Here is a 25770-nt window from a genome sequence, read left to right as displayed (position 1 = left end):
AAACCGGGAAAGGGAATAACACTCGAAATGTATATAAGAATCAAGTTAATAAAAAAAAAAGAATATAAGATCATTCTTCACAAGTGATTACTCCATGCATTACAGTAATTCAATAAAAAACACTATTATTTCCCTTGTTGAATGCCCTTGGCCAAAAGTTAAATGACTAGAAATGTATAATGTTACTTCTGGCCTCTTGTTTTCTTTCATTGCTTAAAGCACCTATGCCATTGCCAGTAAGTCACTCTTTTCACCACTATGTCTCAGTAGTAAGTCTTAACATCAGGAAGTGACTCCTCCACGTTTTGTTCTCTTTTAAAATTGTTTTTGCTGTGTGAGATTTATTCTGCTATGCTACAGATTTTACAACTCACTTTCCATCTCAGCAAAATGTGAACTGGATTTTGGGTGGAAATTTAATTGCTTGAGTTCTACAGATCAGTCCAAAAGCTGTTGACCCTTTAATAATACCCAGTCTTCTGATGAACATATACATCTTTCCATTTATTTAGGGTTTCTTTATTTTTTTCTTCCATGAATTACCTCATTGCTTAGTCTTTTCTGCCAAGTTTTTTTAGATTGTTTATTATTTTCTCTGTCATCATTCATCCCAGGCAGCAGCTACAAATGAATGTGTCTTAAAATGATTTTGACAAATGCCTACTACAGAGCATTCTCAACCCTGTGTTGTTCTTAATTAGGCTTGAAAAAAACCAAATCTCTTGGGCTGGTTCATCACTCAACCATCAGGCAGGCAACACAATGAACTACAATTCTACAAAAATAAATTCTGCTCTGTAGATATGAATACTAGGAACCATAGCAAGAAATGCTGCCTCTTGACTCTAAGGCATCTCTGAACTAGGGAGGAGGGAAGGGCACAACTACAGTAAAAAGTCATCCAACCCTCTCTTACTGAAACCTGAATATTATTATTGATTAAGCACTTGCTGTATACACTTGATTGCTTTCCAGGATTGGGATGGTTGATGCTGAGAAATCTTACCAGTTTCTTTACTATGTTGACACATCCTACTCAATTACTTTTCTTTGATACCACTCCTAGCTTAGGTCTTGCTAAGGAAGTACCCCAACCCCAAACTTTAGTAAACCAGCACACAAAGGTTTACTTCTTTCTCTAGACCATGTGTATTATGGGTAGGGTGGAGGCTCTGCTGAATTTCTACTTCCACCTCAAGACTTAGCTCAAAAGAATTGCTACAATTTTGAGCATTGTTAGGAGTTTAAGCTGATGGAAATGGAAATGGTATCCACTAAGTCTTCAACCTTCTTTCTGGAAGGAAGAGATTCAACCAGGTGAGCAGAGAGAGAGGTGAGCATTTGAGGATATAAATATTTATTAAAGAAAGTTGGAAGATTTTCATGTTAAGAGTATATACATGAAATAGCTTTGAGCCTCACAGTAATACAAGTAGTGAGGTAATGCTATGGTATAGGGGTTGACAACTACATAGTAGTCCTGCAGGTGAACCAAGTGGAGCAGTTATCATATGCTCCACTTTACTTTAAAGATGAGAGGAGTTGTTGAGCAGTCTTAAAGGCTCTGCTGAAATTAGCCATGTGTTTGTAGAGTAAATAATCATGTTAGAATATTCTCTGGTAACACTTCACTTTTCCAGACTAACAAAACACACCCACTATTACATTGTGACCAATAATAGACTACTAAGATACAAGTCACGGTCATGTTTGAATTGAAGAAATTGTGCTAACTTAAGATGCATTTTCTTTTCTTCCCACTAGATCAAGTAACATATTGGTCAGTTTACCATCAGTTATTCCACTTTGAATAAATCCAAATGCAATGAGGAGAAGCCTAGGGGGGAAGACTTGCCTGTGACTTGGCAGGATGAGCTTCCTACAAGACGTTATTGACAAGATATAACTTTTGACCTCCGACAAGATTATCTAACATATTTTTATTGTAAAAATATGTATGTAATGGTTCATATTGTTTTATCTTCAAGACTATGAAAATTGAGAAATAAAAAGGAATGGTAAAAATGAAAAAAAAATTATGGTTTCTTCTTAACTGACATTGAAAGAACAAAAAAGTTTCCTACCCCCTCTTTCTCTTTCTCCACAACTTTACTTTACAGACATTCTTGTCAATATTCAGAGTAATACCCACAATTCACTCCAATCATTCATTTCTTTAAATAGGAAAGATGATTATAAACAGATGATCGCCATATATGTATATTGCACATGTGTCTTGCAACCTGGGGTTTGTTGAACCCTTCCAGGGCTGCTTTCAGTGTTGAAAATTTAGTGTTCTACATTTGTAGCTTATGATTAGGACAAGTATTGGTTCTAAGGAGAATGACCTCTATAGATATATATGTTTGAATATCTGTTCCTCAGAGGTGAAAGGGTTGGGGAAGCATTGGGAAATATGGCCTTGATAATGTGGGTGCATTGAGAAGGTTTGTCTCTGGGATAGATGTTGAGATTTCAAAAGGCTCCCAGTATTCCCAGTGTTCTCTCTGCTTCCTGCTTACAGATCGAGTTTTGAGCTCTCAGCATTCTGGTCACCATGCATTCGCTCCCCATCATGGACTCCAGTCCTCTGAAATTGTATTTTATCTCCATGACAGAAAAGTAACTAAGACTGGTCATATGCAATGAAACATACTTATTTTCCTTTTTTTTCTACCTTAAAATGTCTTTCCTTTTGTCCAGTTGCTCTAATTGCCTCTTACAGTAAGATGCTGAAGAGTGGTGGGGAGCCGTGCCTTCTATCGCAGTCTCAGACAAAAATGTTTCATGCTTATAAATAGGATGTTGGGTGTAGACTTTCTCCATTTTCTTTTCCCTGTTAAGACAATTATCTCCTCTATTCCTATATTCTGGTCTTTTTTTTTTAAAATCTGGAATCAATGTTTGACATTGCCCAGTGGCCTTTTTTTTTGAGCCAGACTACTATAATTGTATGGCTTTTCTGTTTAGTCTATTACTATGCTGATTCACAGGGATTGCTTGATGAGCATCGTACTAGCCTCACATTTGGGAATGAGCCCCACTTGGTTGTGATGACATGTATAGATTCAATGGCTTAGAGTATTAAATATTTCTGACACTTATCCTTGTGAAAATGTGGATGTCTAAATTACTGGGTAGTGACTTTATGATTGCCGGCTGAGAAAGGCAACTCAAGGGAAGAAGGAAGGAAGAAAGGAAGGCAGGCAGGCAGGCAGGCAGGCTTTTCTGACTCAGAGTTCAAGGGCACATTCCAGCATGGTGGGAAGGTTTTGTTGGCAGGAGTGGGAAGTTACCTTGTACTGGCAGGCAGGAAGAGAAGAAAGTCAAATGATCATTTTCTAGTTCCTTTTTTCTTTTCATTTCATCTGGGACCACAGCCTATGGCATGGTTCCTCTCACATTCAAGATTAGCCTTACCACCTACATGATCTTGTTTCCCTGTATTCTTGATCTGTCAGTTGGTGCTAGGCCACACGGGTACTATGCTCAGCTGTAGGAATTGGTGACTCTAGATCCTATTCCATTTCTGTCAGGTTTTTCTTCACGCATTTGACATTTGATATTTAATATGATCATCTCTCCTTAGAGAATTGTTACCTTTATCACAACACAGCAACTTTCTCGATTCATGATAAAATTATTTGCTCTGGTGTCTGATTTTTATAATTCTAGCCTTTTATTTTCTAGCTTTTCATGAGTAAAATTATTATGGCTTACATTATTGTTGGCAGGGAAAATGCTCATAATAAGATAAGCAAAAGTGTGGCGGGGGAGTTAGGGGATTCCTTGGCTTTCCCTCCTGCCAGCATTCTTCACTAAGTAAGAGTAATTTCCATTGCTTCTAGCTTTTTGTAAAAAATAAATTCTTTTCATATGTAAACAAAATTCTGTGGCTATCCATACCCAAATTTACTGTTTCTTTGTTGTCTGGTTTCTAGTTTGTGCTAATATAAAGTTACAGAAGACCTTCTTACTGAAAAGTGTTTCAAGATGTATGACTTAGATGGCCAAAGACTGGAGCATGAAGTGCAGGGTTCCTATACGGTCCTTGCTTCCCATATGTCGCTTCCCAGAGAATAATTGTTCTCTTTAGTCATTTTCATTAACCAGTCACTCCTATGCTGATCCTTTCATTAGCACAGGACCTTAAATACACAGAGTCCACTCCTTGTTGTCATCCTGTAGGTCTTGTAGACTGTACTGACATGTGTCTACTTGTGTTGTATTATGTGGTGTCTCCAAATCTTCTCTCTCTCCCCGCATTAATTCCTGTCCTCAAACTCTTGGCAGCCACTGATCAATTCCTCTTTCCATAGTTTTGTAGTTTTGAACTTCTTTCAGTTCTGGCTTCTCTGTTTATATTTTAAGTAGTTCTCTCTCTCTCTCTGTCTCTCTCTCTGTCTCTCTCTCTGTCTCTCTCTGTCTCTGTCTCTGTCTCTGTCTCTCTCTGTCTCTCTCTCTCTCTTTCTCTCTCTCTCTCTCTCTCTCTCTCTGATGTGTGTGTACATTCTTCCCACCATATGAATTCAACTCATGTGACTTTTGTTGTTATTTGTAAAATCATAGCATCCCTCTGCCACTCCAAGAAATTCCAGTTTTCTGACATAATCCTTTTCTTGCTTTCTTCCAGGAAATAGTATCAACTCTAGAAATTTGCGCTACCTTTGCATTTTGAAGGGTCCCTTGCCATGTACTCTTCAGTGTTTTCAAGTAGGCTGCTTGTTTTGTTAATAGTAGAAGTTGCGTAGTATCCTATTGCTGAAGAGGTTCTATGTATCATGTGGCAGTTTGAATGAAAATGGCCAACTCACACCTATAGGGAGCAGCACTATTAAGAAATATGGCCTTCCTGCAGGAAGTATGTCATGGGCAGAGTGGATTTTGAAGTTTCAGATGTTTAAACCTGGCTCAGCATGGTTCTCTCCTCCTGCTGCCTGCCAATCCAACTGTACAACTTTCAGCTACTTCTCCAGTGTCTGCCTGCATGCTGCGATTCTTCCCACCATGGTGATAATGCACTAAACCTCTGAAGTATAAGCCAGCCCCAATTAAGTATTTTCCCTTAGAAGAGTTGCTATGGTCATGGGTGTCTTTTCTCCCAATAGAAACACTAAGGTATACCCAAAATAACCATGCTTACAAAATCACAGTCTATTTACTGAAAAAAGTCATATAATAATTAAAATTAAGGAAAGAAAACCCAGTACCATCTACAGCTCTCTACAAAACCAGAAAATCCAGGTGCAGTTCTAGTTGGCCATGTTGACTTGTGCTGAGCCACTGATGGGCACTTATGCTAGGTCCAAGGAGACCTTGTATATATCTAACCTCAATATGTGGGTACAGTTCATTAACCTCCCCATTATCAGTGAATAATGGTGAAAAGTTCATCATCCACCTCTCCTCCACACCTTATTGGAACTGCATATTCCACACTGCTCAGTTGAGTGTTTCCTTCCTTCCTGTGGTATCAGCACTATAAAAATATGCCTCTTGTTCTAGAACGTGGGTTCCAGCTTATCTGAATCCTGCTTGAATCTATCTTCACCACATCTTGATTCTCATATTATTCAAGTTTAAAAACCTCTTACTCCATGAAAGCCCCATTGCAAGCCAAGTCTATGAAGAGCCAAGGTTAAGCAAAAATTCTTAGCCAAGTGACATTGATCAAAGTCTACCAGTTTTCTATATAATCGAATTCCTCCTTATGGATAAATCTAATGTGGCAGTATGCACTGTAGGTCTCAGTTACTTGAAATGGTAAAACAGGAGGATTATTTGGGGCCAGCTTGGGCAATATAACAACTTCTTGTCTAAAAACAGGCAAACATACAAAGAAACAACAAAACCCCCAAACAAACAAAATATTCTCTTTTTAAGTGTTACATGAAACAGTATTTTATATGTTTGCAAACAGAGAATAATTTCCAAAGTTCCCAATATTAAAATGGAAAGTGATGTAGTGGTCTTGGGAATATGCTATGCTATTGGTTTGTCAACACACCACCAAAGCTGGACAGTGCTTAGTGGTAAAAACAGAGTTCACTCGGCACATACTGCAGTGGGTGACAAGATCTCACAGTAGGTATATGAGCTCCAAATACAATCAACACAGATAATAGGATGGGGAGTCTGTGGGAAGAAAATTACTGAGAGGAACTGTGAGGGGTAATAAGATGAGCTCACTGGACGGACCTCACTGAAGACAAGCCAAGGTGGTCAGATGATAGGAAGGAATCTGATTATATACAAAATTGGTAGACTTTGATCAATGTCACTTGGCTAAGAATTTTTGCTCAACCTTGGCTCTTCTTAGACTTGGCTTGCAATGGAGAGTAAGAAGTTCATAAAATTTTTGGTCAAAAAGGGACACAAGAAAAGATGGCTCTGTGGATGAAGCACTTTCCGTGCAACTGTAAGGATGTTTTGAGGTCTAATTAGATCCAACATAACTGTAGATCAAAGTAAAGAAAAAAATGTATTGTAATCAAGGCTCTACTGATTAATCGGCCACAGATCAGATTAGGGAACTGCTACCATGAGTCAGAATATTACAGTGTGTTTAAACTTGAAAACCATAAACATCTATGCCAAGCTACACTTACGTTTTATCAACAATCAGCATTTAGGGATAAGGACTTTTCATATGTTGTTGATACATGTCAAAGGATACAGAATGTAGGTTTTACAGTCCAACCAATGAAACTAGTTTGTTCTTTTGGGGTTAAGGAGAGTCCCTATGTTTTGGAGAACAAAAGATGAACAATAGTAGCTGTAGTTAGAAATATTCATTATGCTTTGTAGACCAAAAGATGAAAAATGGAAACTGTGGTTAGGAACAGTCATTGTGTTTTATGAAAACAAAAGAAGAAAAACTGAAGCTGCCCAGCTCTTAGGAAGTTCCCAGCTCCCTTAGGGCCTTAGAGTTTGAACTTAGTTTTACTCTATGATTAAAATGGCGTGTGAAAACAAAATGGTAGTGCTTATGATGAGTTTCCTTTGCTTGCTCCCAAGTTTCTTTTGCTTTTTCCCAACAAGGACCTGAGTTCAAAAGATACATAGCAACAGGACACCCACAGCTGCTGCCTGTCACCTTAGAATGTCAGCCACAGGAACTTCATCTGTGGGGCAAACTGGTCGAATTGAAGAACTTCCGTTCAAGTGACAGACCCTGCCTCAATAAATAGAGTGGAGAGCAACTAAAGAATAAAGTTTTACTATTAATGTAAAGAGCAAATCTTTCATATTAAAGGGGATAAGAGATACTTTTTCTCTGGAATCAAATTTGAGTGACTTAGGCCCAGAAATACAGATTTAGGTTATCCCAAATTGCCTGTTCCAATGTGGAAGCAGTTCCAGGAAGTTTTATACATTTCCAGAAACAGAAAGTCACAAATCAAGGCAAGTTTAAAATACATTAGTGGAAACATTAGAGAGATGCTTCAGCAATGTGGAGGGAGATTTTCGTTAAGGCTTAGGTGTTCTTAGCTTTTGGTTTGGTGGAAGCCTGTGGTTCTGTTAAGTCAATAGATTGTGAGATGTTTTAATCAATTAGATTTAGTGGGATGATGCTAGCCAGAGATAATTAACCTCTGTACCTGTAACATTCCAACCTCTCACCCTTACTTCAGTTTTAATCAGTCAACCAATCTTGCAGATGCAGCTTCATTCTAAGAACTCTAATTTTCATCATCAACCCTGCTCCTCTACATGCAAACATGCATACTCTCCTCGCATGTGACCATGTACCTACAAGCATGTATATTTGTGCATGCAAACCATACCTATGTAGGTCATAAAAGGACAATTGTCACTGTCACTATCATTATGCCTTCTCCCTCTCCCCTTTATAAACGACAAACTGGCTGTGCAATTTGTGTCTTAATTAGGTTTAAAATACATGCTTGAGATATGCTGTACTTTGTTCTGTCTGAGTGTCTGAATGAAAAATGAAAGCATGGAAAAATCTGTTTACTTATTTAAGTCAAGGCAAATACCATGAATAAGAAGGGTAGTACAATAATGTGACTACTGTTTCTCCTCTGGAAAAAAAGAGGAAGACAAACCACTTCACTAATGCTTATATGTGGAGCTCTTTATAAACCCCATTGCTTATATGTAGAGCTCTTTCTAAACACAAATCTGTTTGCTTTAACTGCGCATCTTACAAAATTTCATGCTGAAATGCATTCATCAGGTAAATAGTATGATAAGGCTTGGAAGAGCATGGTATAGGGGCCCCTTCCAAGGGAGGAGATAATAGAATGGTTGAAATACCATCCTCGTCTAGATAGCATCCTCCTCAAACTTGAGTCTGATAGAGGCACAGAGGGAATAACATACTATTTCATCATCAAAACACCAAAACGAGTCAAATTCTACTGATACTTGGACTTTAGATAACCAAGTTCAACTAAGGGAGGAAGAACCTTTTAAACCTACACAATTTGACTTTAGGCAACAAAGTTCTTTATTTCCTATGCCTTTGTTTAAAATCTCACTTTTGGGGTTGGAAAATACTTTTCTTTGTAGAGTACTTTCTTAGTTCATATAAAGCCCTGGGATCTATTCTGAGTAACCCATAAACCTGGCATAATAGCATGCTTGTAATCACAACATCAAGATCAGAAGAAATTCTGGGTCATTTGTGACTCCTTAGCCATTAGAAGTCTATTTAGAAAAGCTGAGCCCCCAATTCAAAAACAAACGAATAAACAAACAAACAAACAAACAAACAAGCAAACAAACAGATCCAATCCATTTCCATGAAAATTTCCATCCAAATCAGAGCACTGCTTTTTCACAGGACATCTTTCCATGAGTCAGACCAGTACTCAGTTTCTTAGCTGTAAATAAACGATACGTGCCTAGAAAAATGGGCTTTCTCTTAATGGACTGAGTAGGCCACACTATCCCTACTCCTTTTCAGGATGATCTTGTACCATTCTGGACCGGGCCTGGATCACGGATACCACAGAGGGGAGGAGACACAGATTTGATGAGTTACTGAAACAAATTCAAGTTGATTTCACATGAGCTACCTATATGACATCAGAAATTATTTGAAAATTTCTAGGGAAAGGTAGGTGTTCTAAAAAACCATCCCATGTCTATTTGAGGGTTATTAAGATCATTAGAAAGTTTTAATTAATCCATTCATTCTGTGTGTACTAGTCAGCAAATAAATGTGTCCCGACTTGCTCAGCCCTCTTCTAAACTCCTAAGGATATCTTCTGAGTCACAGGTCTCCCAGAGGAGCCTGTAACTACTGCACACCTGTCTCAGAACAGCATTTCTCAGAAGGACACAACCTTACCCAGCCTCACTCAACACTCCTTAGACAATGGGTTCTTATACTCTCCTAAGACCCCTGCTTTATGGATTATGTAAAGAAAGAATCCATAGAGGAAAAAGTCAATGGCTTTTAGAAATTGTATTTATTAAAACATTAAATAGTTTTCATGAGAAATAAAAACTTTCACGAGATATTTAAGCTTTCTCTTATTTAAAAAGCCCCTTGCATTTAAAAAATGCCCCAGTCTTACAACTTTTTAATTAATTGAAAAATTATCTGGTATGGGTTTGTTTGTCTATTGGGAACAGTGTCTTGCTATAAGGTCCTAGAAGCCCTAGAACTGTCTATGTGGATTAAACTGACCTCCAACTTGTATCATTGCTGTTGACTCAGACACCTGAGAGCTGGGATTACAGTTGTGCAAGCTCTCTTCTTAAATTAAATTTTGAAACAGTGTATCCAAGTTGTCCAGGCTAGCTTTGAACATATGATCAACTACGTCAGCATGTGGAGTAGTGAATTACAGCCCTGTGCCATCCAATCTATTATCAGTGTTACAGGAGAAGAGGCACAGCTCTACTTGTCACCTTCCTCAGCCTGAGGAATTCCTATAATAATTTAGGAACATAAACTCAGGCCAAATGGGATCAGTGACTTTGACACAGAAAATAATTTCAGAACTAATCAGAATGAAGTTGGGGGTTTTCTGAAGGATATTATAACATAGACTTTAAGTATCAGAGTTAAGAGAAAGAAACTTGAGAAAAGAAAGACATACCAAAGCTCCTCAAGGGAAAATCAAAATTAATTGTCTTAGCATAAGTAATTCACACCATTTCTGTGGCTGTCAAACATCTCAAAGGCTTGCTAAGGTGCCTTTTTCCTGCTCCCTTTTTCTCCTGATAAGTGTGATTAGAAAGTGGCTCTGGAGATGCCTCGGACGGAACTATTATCTGATAAGGTAATACTGAGGGGCACTTGGCTTGTACAAGAGGTTCAGCACACATCCTTTTCCTGTAAATGGAATTTCTGATGAGATTCATGGAAATAGTGTTGCTAGATTTGATGGATTACAAGTGTTGCACGCTGTCCTCTATTGGCCTCTGTACTTGATGATGCTCCAGGGTATGCTGTCTTGGCACTGGAAGAAGCAGCAGAAGTAGGAAGATCCCTCCTTTACTTCCCTTTGTCTGTCTGTCTGTCTTCTTTACTTATTTGTTACAGAACTAGTTGTTCATTTTCAAACATGTTTATTTAGGATTTTATAACAGTAACTACATTTCATCCTCCCTTCTCCCTCCCTCCCCCCTCCATCTCTTCACTTCTCTCCCCAACTCTGCATTTTAGCCTCTTCTATACGTATTTCTGATATCAGTTTATATGCTTATGTATATATTTATCATATAAACTGATATCAGAAATATATATATATTTATATATATTTATATATACCTACTGAGTGCAGTTAATGTTGCCTTAATTTAAGGCTAATCCCTTACTATTAGAGTCTCATCCTTGAATATAAAAAGAAACAAAGAAAAATCTGATCCTTAAAAGCTGTGGTACTGCTTGTAGAGGTGAGACCCTGTGAAAATTTTCCTCCATTTTGGCATGTCAGTTAATGACTTTCCATCTTCTTGCCTGAAGAAGGATGTGAAAGAATTTTCCAGCCTTGCGTTGATTTTCCTAGGATCCTCATTCTATAGGAGCCCTTTTCGTACCTGGAATGAAGACACAGAGGTACCAGTCAGGATGTGTACGCTTAAGGCATGCTATGTTCCTTCCTCCCTGTTACCTCTTTCTAGTCGCACTCTGCATAGTTGTCCAAGTCTTTCAACCTAGGCATAAGAGCACCTACGTTTAGAAGGCTGTTTTTCTGATCCCACTATATGCAATACCTTCCACAATACGTTTGTATAGTTTTGTCTTCTAGTTCACCTGTCCTGTCAAGGATCCCAGAGCTATCCTTGTAACAGGCAAGGAAAATGGTAATGCTTTATCCCCTACATGTCTACGGTAAGATGTTCTTTCAATGTAGTTTGCTTACTTTACACAACATAATGTCTCTATCGATTGTATGAAAAGTGAGAATAAGTTGTCATGGGTATGTTGTTTTGACAGCCTTGTTATGACCATCTTGTTGTGGCCACCTTATCATGATAAGAAATAGTGAAAATGAGAGAAAGTGTGCTTATATGGGAGAGAGGAACAAAGAGGTCCAGTAAAGTGTACACCCCAAGTACATGATGGGGCACCCTGTCATGAGGTTTGGGTATAAATAGAGGCCAAAAGTTATGGATAAGCTGTCCTGGTCATAGTGTCTTCCTACCCATCATCATTTTCTTTCTCTCAACGTGGTCTGACAAATTTTCAGAACTGTGTGAAAGAGATAAGCTCCTTCTCTGGCCTTCTTCAACCTTTTCTTTCTCATGAGATTCCTGGGAAAATTCCAGTTCTGGGGGTGACTTTTTTTTTTCACAGTCTGACAACCAAAGGTAGAGGCAGAAGTATTTGCTTATAAAATCTTCCTTGTTAAGGCTAGGCTCATTACAGATGGGCTCCAGGCTTAGGGTCTAATGAGGTTCAACCAATGAGATAGGCTGTACTCTGACCCTAGGAAGATGACAGATCCTAGATTGATAGAATTCTTATCTGTAGATTTTTAGAACTACTTGATATTTTTTTGCCCCAAATGGCTACAAGACAACCTGTAGTTGCCAGAAGCCAGAATCAGCATTCACTCTTTGCTGCCTAATAGGTGGCATAAGTGGAAAACCAAGAAGTTAATCTTCTTTTTAAACTAAGGGATTTTATTAGAAGTATGCATCTTCAACAGATAACCAATTTATTCTTAACATTTTGCACTATGCAAAGCATTACCAAGAAACCTCAGTATTTACGTGAGGTTGATCTTTAGTGATGAAGTTAATGTTTAAACCAGTTCCTGCAGAGATCCACCAGTTCTTCAATATAAATGAGAACTCCTAAAAAGAAGCTGTGTTGCAGGATATGATTAATTAGAACTTCAATGCTCTGGAGACAGCCTGCCTTCAGGGCTTGAAAGTCATCTCATAGTAAAAATCAAACTAAATTCACTCCATTTAATCATGTGATTAATTCTCTATTTCTTAAAATTTCAGCCATACCCCACCTGTAATGTTATCTACAAATGTTTCTGTACTGCCTATTCCTGGAAACGGCAACTATGTCTTTGTTTCAAAAAGTTGTTATGAGTATGTTCTTTTGACAGCCTTGTTATGGCCATCTTGTTGTGGGCACCTTATTATGACGACCTTGCTGTGGCCACCTTGTCAATTGATATGCCCACTTTGCTACCATGACTTTGTGTTAAGAGGTTGTTAGGACTAACTTGTTATGGTTCTGTTCTGCTTCTTTAACCCACCTATTTGCCTGCCAAATCACCCATTTGGTAACACTCTACTCCCAAAATATAAAAACCCTTACTTACTCATGTCCAAGGCTGATCAATTGAACCCTGCCTTTAGGGAGAGACAGCTCATGAACAAGAATTTTTATAAAGCTTCCTTAATTAATTGCTTGCTTTAGTTAATTGGGCCATCATTTGGGTTAGTGGTCTTTCTCCTCATATCTGTCGGAATAACAGGTTCAGAGGTTAATGACCTCAACTTTCACTAGTTCTAGCTCCTACAAAAGTCATTATTCCTTGTTTATCTTGCCTGATTCATAGGGGTTTTTGTTTTTTGTTTTTTGGGGTTTTTTTTTGTTTTGTTTTTGTAAAACTGTAAATCCTCATGAAATTGTTTCCAAATTAGAACATAGAATTTAGGGTAAAGTAAGCTCTGATAAACTAACTCTTATTCCCTTTTAAGATGAGAGCTATGATTTTGGCATCAACAGTTATGGCATCTAATTTGGGACCCTGAGAATGATCCACTTTTTACTGGAGAAATGACATTCTTGGAAACCAGGTATCTGCATGGGTTCATCACATCCAGACCATCTGGCTTCCTTTCCTCACAAGATTGTTGAACCTATAAGTTTTTCCCAGAGCTCTGGACCTTCTTTGATTTGGTCAACATTCCATTTGTTTATTCTGATCTGATTAATTAAGGATCCCAATTTGATAGATACCTTTTTGCTCTGCTTTTAAGTATTTGGATTGAAGTATCTAGGTAGTAGACATGTGGCTCAGTTTAGTTTGCTCCTTGTTTTCTTTCAGATCTCTAAAGGCATCTGGATTCTCTTTTAGAATTTGAAGACATTTCAATTTCTGTTTTGTTTGTCTTTCAAATGTTTGATTTTATTACCATTTGCTTTTTGTCTTCTGACATTCCTCAAAGGAGCAATTATCTTTTTTTTTGACTGCTTCTCCCATCACTTTAGCAAATTTTAGCTTAGGAATTTTATGAATGTCTAATGAAAAAGACACTGAAGAGAAGAAGTAATTGTTCCCTCCTACCTGAGAATGTGGAGGTGTCAAAGCGAACATCCCAGAACTTATAAAGGCCTCATAGGGGAACCCAAAAGACATATTCCATTCCTGGGTTAGAAGGAAATTTGTCTGTTAAACTGGGGAGACATTATGAAGGTTTGGTCATCCAGTGTCTTTATCACCTTCACAATTGTGTAAACATGCAGGATAATCTGGAGATCCAGTGGGAAAAGAGGGCCTCCGGATAAAAGCTGAGAGTTGATCCTAAAGTAACAGATAAATCTGACCCAATTCCATGTCCCCTAGCTAGGATGTACTGGTAACCTTGAGAAGAGAATATATTTATGTATATATACATACTATATATACATACATATATACATACATACATATATACATACATACATACATACATATATATGGGGAATAAGTTTTCCAAGTATGAGGAAGATTTGGGGATAAACTGCCATCTGGTATGGATTTATGCATGATCATTACTGACTAACTTGTAAGGGTTTGGGAAAAAGGGAAGATCTAAAGATAGTTGAATATGTATTACTTCCAAATTGGTTCATTTTTTGCACTTAACAATGTCCTAGGCAATAAAATCTTTTTAAAAAATCACAGATAGTTGGTCTGCTTTAATTAAAATATAAAATGACTAATAAAAACTGATTGCATTGGCAATCTGTAATAATAAAGAGCTCTTAAAAACTATATGTGAGTTCAATTAAAAACTAACATAAAACATTAATATAGAAAACGTTTTAAAATTTGATAACACTGACAATACACTCTAAAATACATTCTCCTCATCTCTTCCTCCTGACCTTGCTCCTACATTTTCCACCTTCTCTATAGTTTTCTTAAGTATTTTTAAAAACTCTTAGGCTTACATCAGTGTATCTTTGTAATACAAATAGTCCTAGAATTTCTTACAGTCAAAATTCTCAGTTTGGCCCAAGTTAAGGTTCCTACAGCTTAGAGACTGCTAAAGATAGCCAAATGACGAGATTTGTTTGAGTGTATGTGTGTGTGTGTGTGTGTGTGTGTGTGTGTGTGTGTGTGTGTACACGCGCACATGTGTTCCCTTGACAATAATCCTAGGCATTCATCTGAGACACATCTTCAAGAAAAGAATCATTGGTAAAATTTCCAGTCTATCATTTGACTAGTCCATCCTGTCAAACAAAAACATAGCTTCTGTTTTTCTAGTCAGAAACTCAGTAAATATATGGGTACTTCTGATACCAAAAGGAGTTATTTCCTGGACCCATTGTTACTCTGCTCATGAGTGGTGTATAGTAATTCAGGGCTTTTCTGGGGAACAGATTCATCAACTCTCATTCTCCATTCATTCTCTTGGCCCTCTGGGCTTCTCCCCACTGTAACTGATCCTCTTAACCTTTTCTCCTTCCCCTCTCCTCTCCCATAGAGGTCCCTCCCTCTCTCTGTCTCCCCTGATTATTTCCTTCCTCTTTCTAAGTAGGATTGAAGCAACCTCATTTGGACCTTTCTAATTGGTACATTTCTTACAATCTGTGGGTTGTATCCTAGGTATTCGTACTTTTTGGCTAATATCCACTTATCAGTGAGTACACATCATGCAGCCTCAGGGACTGGGAGGTGAGGGGACCTTCTAGAAAGTACGAGAGACCTGGAAGGTGAGAGACTCTCAGTAGTGGTGACCTTAGCCAAAATGCCCAACACTGGAGAGAGGGAACTTGAAGAGTCCACCTCCAGTTGATAGACAGGTCCTCAAGTGGAGAGACTGGCTTATTAACACCCTGTCAAAATTTCTGACCTGGAATTGTTCCTGTCTAAAAGAACTGCTGGGACAAAAATGAAGAGACTTAAGGAAAGGCAGTCCAATGACAGGCAGAATCTGGGATCCATCTTACAGAAAGGGGAGTGGCACCAAGGCCTAGTACTATTTCTTATACTTTGATGTGCTTACAGAGGGGAGCCTGGCATGGCTGTTCCCTGAGAGGCTCTACCAGCAGCTGACTGAGACAGATGCAGATACTTACACCCAACCATTGGACTGAAGTCAGGGACCCCTGTGGTTGAATTAGGGGAAGGATTGAAGAAGCTGAAGGGCAGAGGGACCCTATAGGAACACCACCAGCAGTCTCAACTAACTTAGACTCCAGGGAGCTCCCAGAGACTGCACAACCAACCAGGAGCATACATAGGCTGGCCTGAGGCCCCTGCCACATATAACAGGGGTCTGCCTGGTATGGTCTCAGTGGGAGAAGACGGTGCTTAATTCTTGAGAGATCTGAGGCCCTAGGGAAGGGAGGGCCTAGTGGGAGGAGCACCATCTCTGAGGCAAGGGGGAAGGGAAATAGGATGAAGAACTGTGAGAGGGGACCAGGAAGAAGGGGCAGGGGAGGGGTAACAACTGGAATGTAAATAAATAAAATAAAATCTGATTCTCCATGTAACTGGTCTGGCAGACATAAAGCTACTGTAAAGAGATACTTGTGTCCCTCTATCTGTCCTGTCAAACTATTGAAAGAATGGACCCTAAGATATGAGGGTTTTTCTATGAATCTCATGCTCCGGGCAGAAAGGGTTCCAGGCAGATGGTGACTTAGCCTGTGAAAGACTTCAAACAATTCTAGCAACTTGTGAAACCGCCTTGCAATGTAAAAGGCACAACGGGCTTTGCTGGATCTCTTCCTCCTCTTCCCAGTGTGATCACTTTGAATAAACTCATTTCTGCTTTCTGTTCCTGATTTGGATCTTTTAATGAGCTTGTTAAGGAAGAAAGAGCAAACCTTTGCCATTTTGTCCCCTGCTAGAGAGCAGCCTGGGACATTATACAACAACAAAAAAACAAAAACCAAATAAACATCTTCCCCTTTGATTACCCAGAGAAAGGGGGGGGTGTGGAGGGAGGAAGAGAGAGAGAGAGAGAGAGAGAGAGAGAGAGAGAGAGAGAGAGAATGAGTGCATTGAGTCTATATGATCTCTTGATCTTTTATGTCCCTAAGCCTTTCCTACATGTTAAAGAAACAGGAGTAGAAATCTCTACCCTTTTTATAATCTGAACGTAACTAATTTCATGTGAACATATCCTGTGTGTCTATAATTGTGACTGTGTTTTGAGTTGTTTTTATATGTTGTTTGTATCATGATGATGTTTTAACAAACTGTTGAGTCTCTTATGAATTCCTTTCTGTTATGTGCTAAAATTATTACTACTTTTGGGATGTCCAACTAATATACCGATGCAGATTCACAAATTTAAATATTGTGGTCAAGTATGAAGGCCTGACAAATACATTCTACTCTATAAATTTTTGTTCACTAAATATTTTAAAACATAATAAAATTATACCTTTAAGAATATTAAATGTTTCATAAACTTTAAAATGCTAATTATTTATATAGAGTATTTGTTAGTTGTAATTTATTAGTTATAAATATGTTTTATATGTAGATTTTAATATGAACTTCCTTTGAAAAAATGCATGCTAAATATAGATACTTAACATACATTTTAAAATTTCATTTATATAAAATAGGTAACAAAATTCATATAATTAAAAATAGTCTCAATACAAAACTGTCAAATGAAAGGGTTTTTATTAAGGCTGGAGTACATATAAATTTACAGATATATGTTTACTAAAGATCTCTTTTAAGTTTCCTTTTCACAGTGAGGATTATAGAAAATATAATCCCAACTAACAATAACATTCAAAATTTTTGTTTATTAGAATTTATTTTATGTATGATACACACACACACTGTCTCATGTGAATATGTTTTTTAACACTTAGTACCCAATTAACTTATAATTAAAGACTGATAAGTAACCTAAAATTTTTTACTTGAAATACTGAGAAAAGATAAAAAATATCAATGAAACATCTAAAGGCAAAAAACCATAATCTGTTGAGGAAATTTCACCTATTTAGAATATTCCTGCTAAATAAAGATTGTAAAACTTGTTTTAATAGATAGATATTTAAATCTGTTTATACAATTTGGTATACTAGATAACGCCAAGTATTGTAAAAGACTTTTAACTATGACTAAAGTTCACTGTTAGTTACAGTCTTCCTGAAACATAAAGAACACTTTGTCAACTCTTCAGAAAGAATCTTCCCAAGGTCCCATTTCTAATTATCTATATATAAGCATGATATTTAATAGTACAAATAACTGTAAATACAGGTTTAATATATAGTCAATATAAGTAAACATATGGAAATTCAAGTTATTTTAAGAACGTATTTCCTTCATCTTTTACCTTTACTCCACTAGGCCTAACTAACTAATACTTAATTTTAGGTATAGTAATTCTATGTCACATGCAAATGTTATGTCATATACAGAAGGGGATAAAATAATTCAGATTTTGATCATGATGGCTAACAGTTTTGATACAATCTAAAAGTTTCTTAATGGCTTTTACTAGCTATTCCTTTCTCCTAATGACGACACTTCTCCCTGAAAGTCATCCTCATCCTCATCAGATCCTAGGGATGAGATTTCTAGCTGTGAAGGTCTTTATAATGTTTAATAAATAATATGTACATGCACATATGTACATGTACCTCACATGCACGAAATGTTATGCTTGAACACTAGAGGTTCAGAGAGGGGGGCAAGGGAGGAGCACTATGAGTGATATCTCCTGGAAAGAAGTTGTGTCAGCAGGGACAGACTGATTAGCACTTCCATACTGGAAAGGGATTGGAATGTTGCAGGTCTAGAGTTTTATTAGCTTCTTACCCTCCTCTGTATTAGAATTAATCTCATGCGACTAGCTTTGGAACCTGTTAATTTAGTAGACCCACTGAGTTCCACCGTCCCCGAAGCTAAGAAGGTCATCAGATCACATCATCAGCCTTGAGAAAAGCCACCTTGCTAAAACTGCCTCTCTGATGGACTCCTTGATTCATGACATTTTTTTTTTCTGGAAAACTATAAAGGTCCGTAGAACTGCACCCATTTGAGATAACCTAAATCTATGTTCAAGGGCCATAGCTGCTGAAGTACTGCTTCAAAATAATCTGTCCCTTACTCTCTTTAACAGGAAAGATTTGTTTTTGGCATCAACGTTGATTGCCATACTAAAAATTCATCATGTCATCTTCAGCCACAAGAATAGAGAGAGATAGGAGGACATTTCAAAGTTCAGTCTTGACCTTCTGGTTAGGTTGTCAGTCTAATCTCTGAGATCTGTGAAAGGAGAACATAATTTATTCTCTCTGTATAAAGGGACATTCTTCTATCCTCCTTATCATCATTATGTAGGGGTGTGTGTGTGTGTGTGTGTGTGTGTGTGTGTGTGTGCATTTGTCTCTATCATGGTCATAGATTCTTACATTCCTCTTCACCTACCTTGAAGGATAATTCAAAATAGGCTAAGTGTATACTGTAAACTTCTTCCTACAGAATGAACTATAAGTGTGCTCTTACACTAGACAATGAAGTGCCTCTCTGAGAGGCACTACAACCCTTGTGCCTGCATTGCTTTGCCTCATGAGCTTTGTTAACATGTCTCTAGGGCATGCTGACCAGCAAGTCACTATCATCCATAGTGCTGAGAATGTCCTTCTCTCAGCAAAATGAAGGTCTTTACCTTTTTAGTTTCCGGACAATGAAGTTGAATGAGATGCTCATGACTATTTTGAAGCAGAGTTTTGTAGACTCCAGACACCTTCACCCACAGAGTGCTTGGCTTTGTAATTCATAGCTTCAGAGATCTAGAGTCACAAAGTCTGCCCTTGTTTCCCTTTGGTGATACTCATCCTGGTCCTGTGTTCTGTAATGCCCCATGGAGCAGCTGGTACCGAGGTTATCTGATCAATAACTGTAAACTCAACTACAGAGCAACTCCAAGGTTGTATTGCTAAGGTGACTAACAGTGATTATAAAGGCATGGGGCTACAGGGCCACTGCTACTATAGCCATGGAAGCTCTATGCTCCTTATCGAAATGGAAAGGTATGTAGCTTGTCAAAAGCCACAGAGCCTAAATATAACTGAACAATAGTTTGAACTCAAACGGTTTGCCTGAATAATATGTCCATATCCGGTGAGCTAGGTGCTCTGGCGAGCTTCACCTGTAACTCGGTGTGATGATTAGAACAGCCTTCTGGAGTATAAAGTCTCATTATCACCTTCTTTTTCAGGTGAAGAAATCAAGCTACTGAAGGTGGTATAACTTGTTCAATGTCCTGTCCCTCAGTTGGAAGCAAACTTCAGATCCAGCATCTGTACTGTTACTCAATGCCCCATAGTTGATCAGATTTTAAAGGGATTTACTCATCTCCATGACCCTGTGTTGCATGTAATTGAGAAGGAAAGCATGAAAAAGCTAGAGACAAAACAGTATAAACTAAGCATTTTACCTTTTGGAGACACAGACAAGTGAGGAGATTAGGCTATTGCCTAAAAGCCTGATTGGTGACCTCCCTAAGTTCAGTTTCAAGGGTCTCAGTATAGAACCATGATAAAAAGACCACTTAGCAACAGATCCACAGTCTGCTGTGTAGACAGTAGCCTAAGGATTTTGTTTGAAGCCTAGTGACTCAGTAGGAACCCTCTAGGGCTGGTTAACTCCAGCTACTTTGCCTTTGTAACTGCTTTGGGCCTTGGAAATCCAGTTCAGTTCAGTACAGACTGAGTTGGAAAATGATTTTCCTAGAATACAACACAGTCCACAGTGCTAACTGGGGCATATTTAGCCTGATATAGAGCAGCACTGATAGCCAGGATACATGTGATTAATGCCCTTAGAAAGCAGGCCCCAGGATACATGTCAAGCTAGATACATGACAGCGCTAGGCTTTGGGTTACACACACCCTCTTCCAATCTACTTTTGGGAAACAGTTTACCTGCACATACAGGTTTTTACTAACATTTATTATGGAAAACATTTTTTTCACTATATTTTTCTGGGAACTTCTACTGAAGTTTGGAATATGGTGATGAATAAGAAACACTAGAAATCTATCAGAAATCTGTTTTCTGTTGTGTTTGGCTGTGTGTGAAACTTTGTTTTCCTGAGAATTTGAATGCCAACACCTAACCCCTCAAAAGGATTAAGAGACTTCTGTGATTGTGAAGGGTGTGCCCTTGAGTTTGTGATTAATGCCCTATAAAGCAGGTCCCAGGGAGCATGCTCTTTCCTTGGTTCGTCTGAGAGTACAATAGGCAATACCTATAAAGAACAAGGCTCTCACTAGACACTGGGATCCCTTGATACTTCCCAGCCTTTAGAACTATGAGAATACATTTTTCTTCTTTAGCAATTATGTAGACTAGGGTAATTTCTTATAGCATTCTGAATGGCTCAAGAGAGACATCGTGGCACATTTTCTTTGCCATACCCTACGGGGAAACAATGGATATTCATTAAGTACCATCCATCTTGTATAGTTATTGCTGTGGGGAAAATAAAATGATTCATGGTCAACTTGTGGTTTCAGATATTCAGTGCTTTGTTGAATGAAATATATCTGTAATAAAGAGAGCTCAGTTTGAGATTGCTCATTGCTACATGTAGAAGAGGAGGCTGAGTGCCCTTGTTTAGATTTGAAATGTCCTCCAAATTTTACATCTTCAAAACTGGATCAGTCAGCAGCACTAATGAGAAGTGGTAGAACCTTTAAGAAATAGCTCGTTTCATGAGGTCCCATTTATTGAGTGTTAATCTTAGAGCCTTAGCCATTGGTTTTCAGTTTAGGTAATTTCTCCCTGTGCCAATGAGTTCAGTGTTCTTTCCCTTTCTCTTCTATTAGATTCAGTGTATCTCATTTTATGCTGAGGTCCTTGATCCACTTGGACTTGAGCTTTGTGCAGAGTGATAAATATGGATCTATTTGCATTCTCTTATATACAGAATGCTAGTTAGACCAGCACCACTTATTGAAGATGCTTTCTTTTTTCCACTGTATACTTTTGGATTCTTTGTCAAAGACCAAGTGTCCATAGACATGTGAGATTACTTCTAGGCCTTCACTTTTATTCCATTGATCAACCTGTCTGTTTTTGTACCAATATCATGTAGTTTTTATCACTATTGCTTTGTAGTACAGCTTGAGATCAGGGATGATGATTCCCCTGGAAAGTTCTTTTATTGTTGAGAATTGTTTTGGCTATTCTGGGTTTTTTGTTTGTCTGTATGAAGTTGAAAATTGCTCTTTCCTTGTTGTGAAGAATTGTGTAGGAATTTTGGTGGATCTGTAGATTGTTTATGGTAAGATGGCCTTTTCACTATATTAACCCTACTGATCCATGGGCATGAGAGCTCTTCCCATCTTCTGAGGTCTTCCTCAGACCATTTCCTTACACTCATAGCCATAGCATCAGTGCTGCTGGAGAGACTAGATCAGGACCACTATATGTAGGTGTTCTAGAGCTGTTTGGAACCATCAGAAATACCAAACATAATGCCAAAAGTCCTCTCTGGAATTGACTGTCTCTTAACAGAATGAGGGCATTTGATAGTAAGATACACTGGAACATTCAGAACAGTGTATAAAAGATAGATCCCATATACCTGTGAACGTTATGATTACAGAAGGGCTGTGCTAGACTCAAACAGGTCTCCTCTTTAACCCAATCCAATAGGTATATATCGGGCATAGCAAACACTGTGTATACACTCCATATGTGTGATTTCACTGGATATATGTGAATATCCTAGAGATAAGTATCAGTACACCAATAACTGGTGAGAAATTGGGAACTTAGAGAGGCTAAATTCCTGTTATGTGACATACTTTTCTGGAGAGAGATACAATACACAGATCTGTCTACTCACCCTACCTAGGAGACCAACAGCAGAACAACGTACAAATACCATGAAAATCTAACTTGGTGAACTGAGGAATTTTATAGGAGTTGTTTATATAAGTATGGTTGAGGGATTACTAAAGAAGAAAAATTAATTAAAGACAGCTGGATCGCCAAAGCCCACTCCAGCATGGGTAACAGCTCACAAAAGCTGGGAACCTAAAGCAACCTGCATAGCCTGCCAGCAGCTCACCAGATGGGAGAGTATCCTTTCCAGGTGGCTAAGTAGCTGAGCTGCTCTCTGCTTCTCCCAGGCAGCTGGGTCAGTCTTTGTTTTCTTTGCAGCTTGGTTTTCTATAAGAGTGATTTTCAGCAGCCTTTGTTTACTTTCGGAAGGGAGGGGCCTAGTGAATCTATTCAATTTCAAGAACTTCCTGAAGCTATTTTGAGTTATTTACTTTCTGTCTTAAGGAGATTCCCAGCAGGGTGGAAGATTTTAATCTTGGAGGAAACTGCTACAGAGAGTAACTCAATACAATTTTGTAGCATATCAACAGACATTAACAATACATTAAAGTATATTTAGCCAGCAAGCATCCATGCTGTCTTAATTAACTTCAGCACTTTCTTACTGTATTTCTTGACCTCTGGTGTTTTTGGTAACATTTCTAGAGTTGTGAAGAGACATAATGACCAAGGCAATTTAAAGAGTTTATTAACACAGTTTCAGAGGGTGAGTCCTTGACCATAATGGAGAAAGTTGTGGCAGCAGGCATGCATGGTGCTGAGAGAAGTACATGTAGTTGAGAGTTGACAACCTTATCTGCAAGGAGAAGGCAAAGAAAATCCTAATTGGGAATGCCATAAGCTTTCAAAATCTCAAATCCTTCCCCGAGTGACATACCTCTTCCAACAAGGCCAGATCCCCTAATTGTTCTCAGTTTCATAAACTATGGATTGCATATTCAATATATGAACCCATGTTCATCCCATATTCATATATTGTGGTAGGGATTGGCATTCTATTTTAAAACACTGCATCTGGTTTCTGGCCACCATCAAGACTTTAATTCCTGCCTGCAGTTGGACTGTGTTTGGTCATGGCATACGGGAGGTTATGGGTTATCTATGGAACTGATGAGAGTCCCTTCTGTACCTGTTAATCAATGGACTATGAAGGCCTTTCTGAGCTATAGCATCCCGCTTTCAGCCTTGACTAATCATCCCCTCATAGCAAACAACTTTACAGTGAGGTAACTTAGCTCCAATTCTTCACCAACCTGGTGTGCTCAACACAGCTTCAGAGAAGTAGTGCATATGATAGTAGGTACTGAAGTTGGGGCATTGTAGTTGCTATAACTCGCTTTGACTCATTACACTAGATTTAGAAACACACTAATGAGATAGACAAAGTAATAAACAAAGACCTAAGCTAGGTGACATTGGTTTCAGGCCAAGAGATGCTTGAGAAGACTGGGAGCTTGATGATCTACCTATATGAAATGTTGTGACGCTCAGTTTTGGTGGGCAGTTATTTGAAAGGCAGAGCAGGGATACATAGATTTTAGAATCAGGCTAGAGACCAGAAAACAGGATGCTAAGAGCACATTGATGGTTTCTGAGATAGCACTAGAGGGAAAGAAGGAATGTTATTATTTCATTATAACGGACCTAGACTAGAAAAACCTAATAGAAATAGCATAATGGTCAGGCTTTGAAGTAGGGAAGAATGGGGAGTCATGTTGAGTGGGGAGGAATTATAGTTTGGAAAGATGGAAAACCTTGAAAGTAGACATGGTGAGAGGTAATAAAATGTGTGTGTGTTTATAAGAGCTCAGTGGTACACCAACACATAGTTTGACTGTAACTTTTACCTTTCTTTCTTTTCTTTCTTTCTTTTTCTTTTTTCCTTCCTTCCTTCCTTCCTTCCTTCCATTCTTCCCTTCTTTCTTTTTCATTTCGTTTTTGTTGTTTGTTTTTTGAGATGGCTTCTCTGTGTAGCCATGACTGTCCTGGATCCTACTCTGTAGACCAAGCTGGCCTTGAATTTACAGAGATCCACTTGCCTCTGCCTCTGCCTCTGCCTCTGCCTCTGCCTCTGCCTCTGCCTCTGCCTCTGCCTCTGCCTCTGCCTCTGCCTCTGCCTCTGCCTCTGCCTCTGCCTCTGCCTCTGCCTCTGCCTCTGCCTCTGCCTCTGCATGCTAAGATTAAAAGCATGCGTGACCACCATGCCTCGTAAAACATTGTTTGACAGTAACAGTTTTTTCTCAATACAGTAACAATTGTATGGGAAAAATGAGATATCAGATCACTAGCGTCCTCTTTCTCTACTCTCAGCCATGTCCTCACAGAGCCAGGATGTGGCTCTGTATACACTCTGGAAGTGTATCCTTCCCAACTTCAACAACTTGATCTTGGACATGAAGCTTCTTCTGGAATCCTGGAAAATCAATACTTGTAGAAAACCTCAGCTACTCATTAGGAAATGCTCCTTGATCTCCAAGCCTGTTTATGAGTGATAGAATCCTGACAGTTTTAGCCTATATCTCTACAAGTTCATGGTCTCTGTATCCATACTTCCCCTGTGTTGATTTTTTTCATTTTTCTTCTATTTTTGAGACTATAATATAATTATATCATTTATCCCTTCCTTTCCCATCCCATAAACCTCTCTTTCTTCTCTCTCAAATTCATAGCCTCTCTATTTATTAATTGTTTTACATTCACATATGCATATGCATATACATGTATATCCAAATATAGCCTGCTTAGTCTATCTAACATTAGTCATATGTTGGTTTTCAGAGCCAACTATTTAGTATTGGATTATGTGTGGTCTTCTCTGGAGAAGTCTATTTTCCCAAGATATTTATTTATTTATATTTTTAAAATTTTTAATTTATATTTTTATTTTGGCCATTTTTTTTTATTTAGGGCCTTCTTGTATTTGGGTTTATCTATCTATCTATCTGTCTGTCTGTCTGTCTGTCTGTCTGTCTGTCTGTTTGTTTGTTTTATTTGATTCTGGAAATTAAGCTCAATGCGTGGCACATTTCTCCTTAACTATATTCCTAGCTCAGCCCTACAGTGACTTCCTGTAGTCATCAATTGAGGGTTATACAGCTTTCAACCCTGATCCCTGCCTTCCTTTTCCCTCTGCCATTTGATTTCCATCTTTGGAATAGACTCATCACGAAACACTTTTCTACTAACAAAGCCTAGATTACACACACACACACACACACACACACACACACACACACACAAACACACACACACAAAACCAAATCCCTAA

General features: G+C 38.4%; 1 protein-coding gene and 1 long non-coding RNA gene across 3 annotated transcripts in view; both read left to right on the top strand.

The window, feature by feature from the left end:
* Gabrg3 (gamma-aminobutyric acid type A receptor subunit gamma 3) overlaps positions 1–25770 on the top strand; it is a 623439-nt gene that overhangs the window by 157722 nt on the left and 439947 nt on the right. The window lies entirely within an intron of this gene.
* Positions 4–25770, top strand: part of LOC120099822 (uncharacterized) — a 138613-nt gene continuing 112846 nt past the window's right edge. The window contains exon 1 of the long non-coding RNA XR_005499100.2: positions 4–25770. This exon is cut by the window's right edge and continues 26564 nt beyond it. This is a non-coding gene — a long non-coding RNA (uncharacterized LOC120099822).

Source organism: Rattus norvegicus, chromosome 1, assembly GCF_036323735.1.
Source record: "Rattus norvegicus strain BN/NHsdMcwi chromosome 1, GRCr8, whole genome shotgun sequence".
Classification (NCBI taxonomy): domain Eukaryota; kingdom Metazoa; phylum Chordata; class Mammalia; order Rodentia; family Muridae; genus Rattus; species Rattus norvegicus.
Note: the sequence above shows the minus strand (reverse complement) of the source record. Positions and strands in the feature narration are given on the sequence as shown.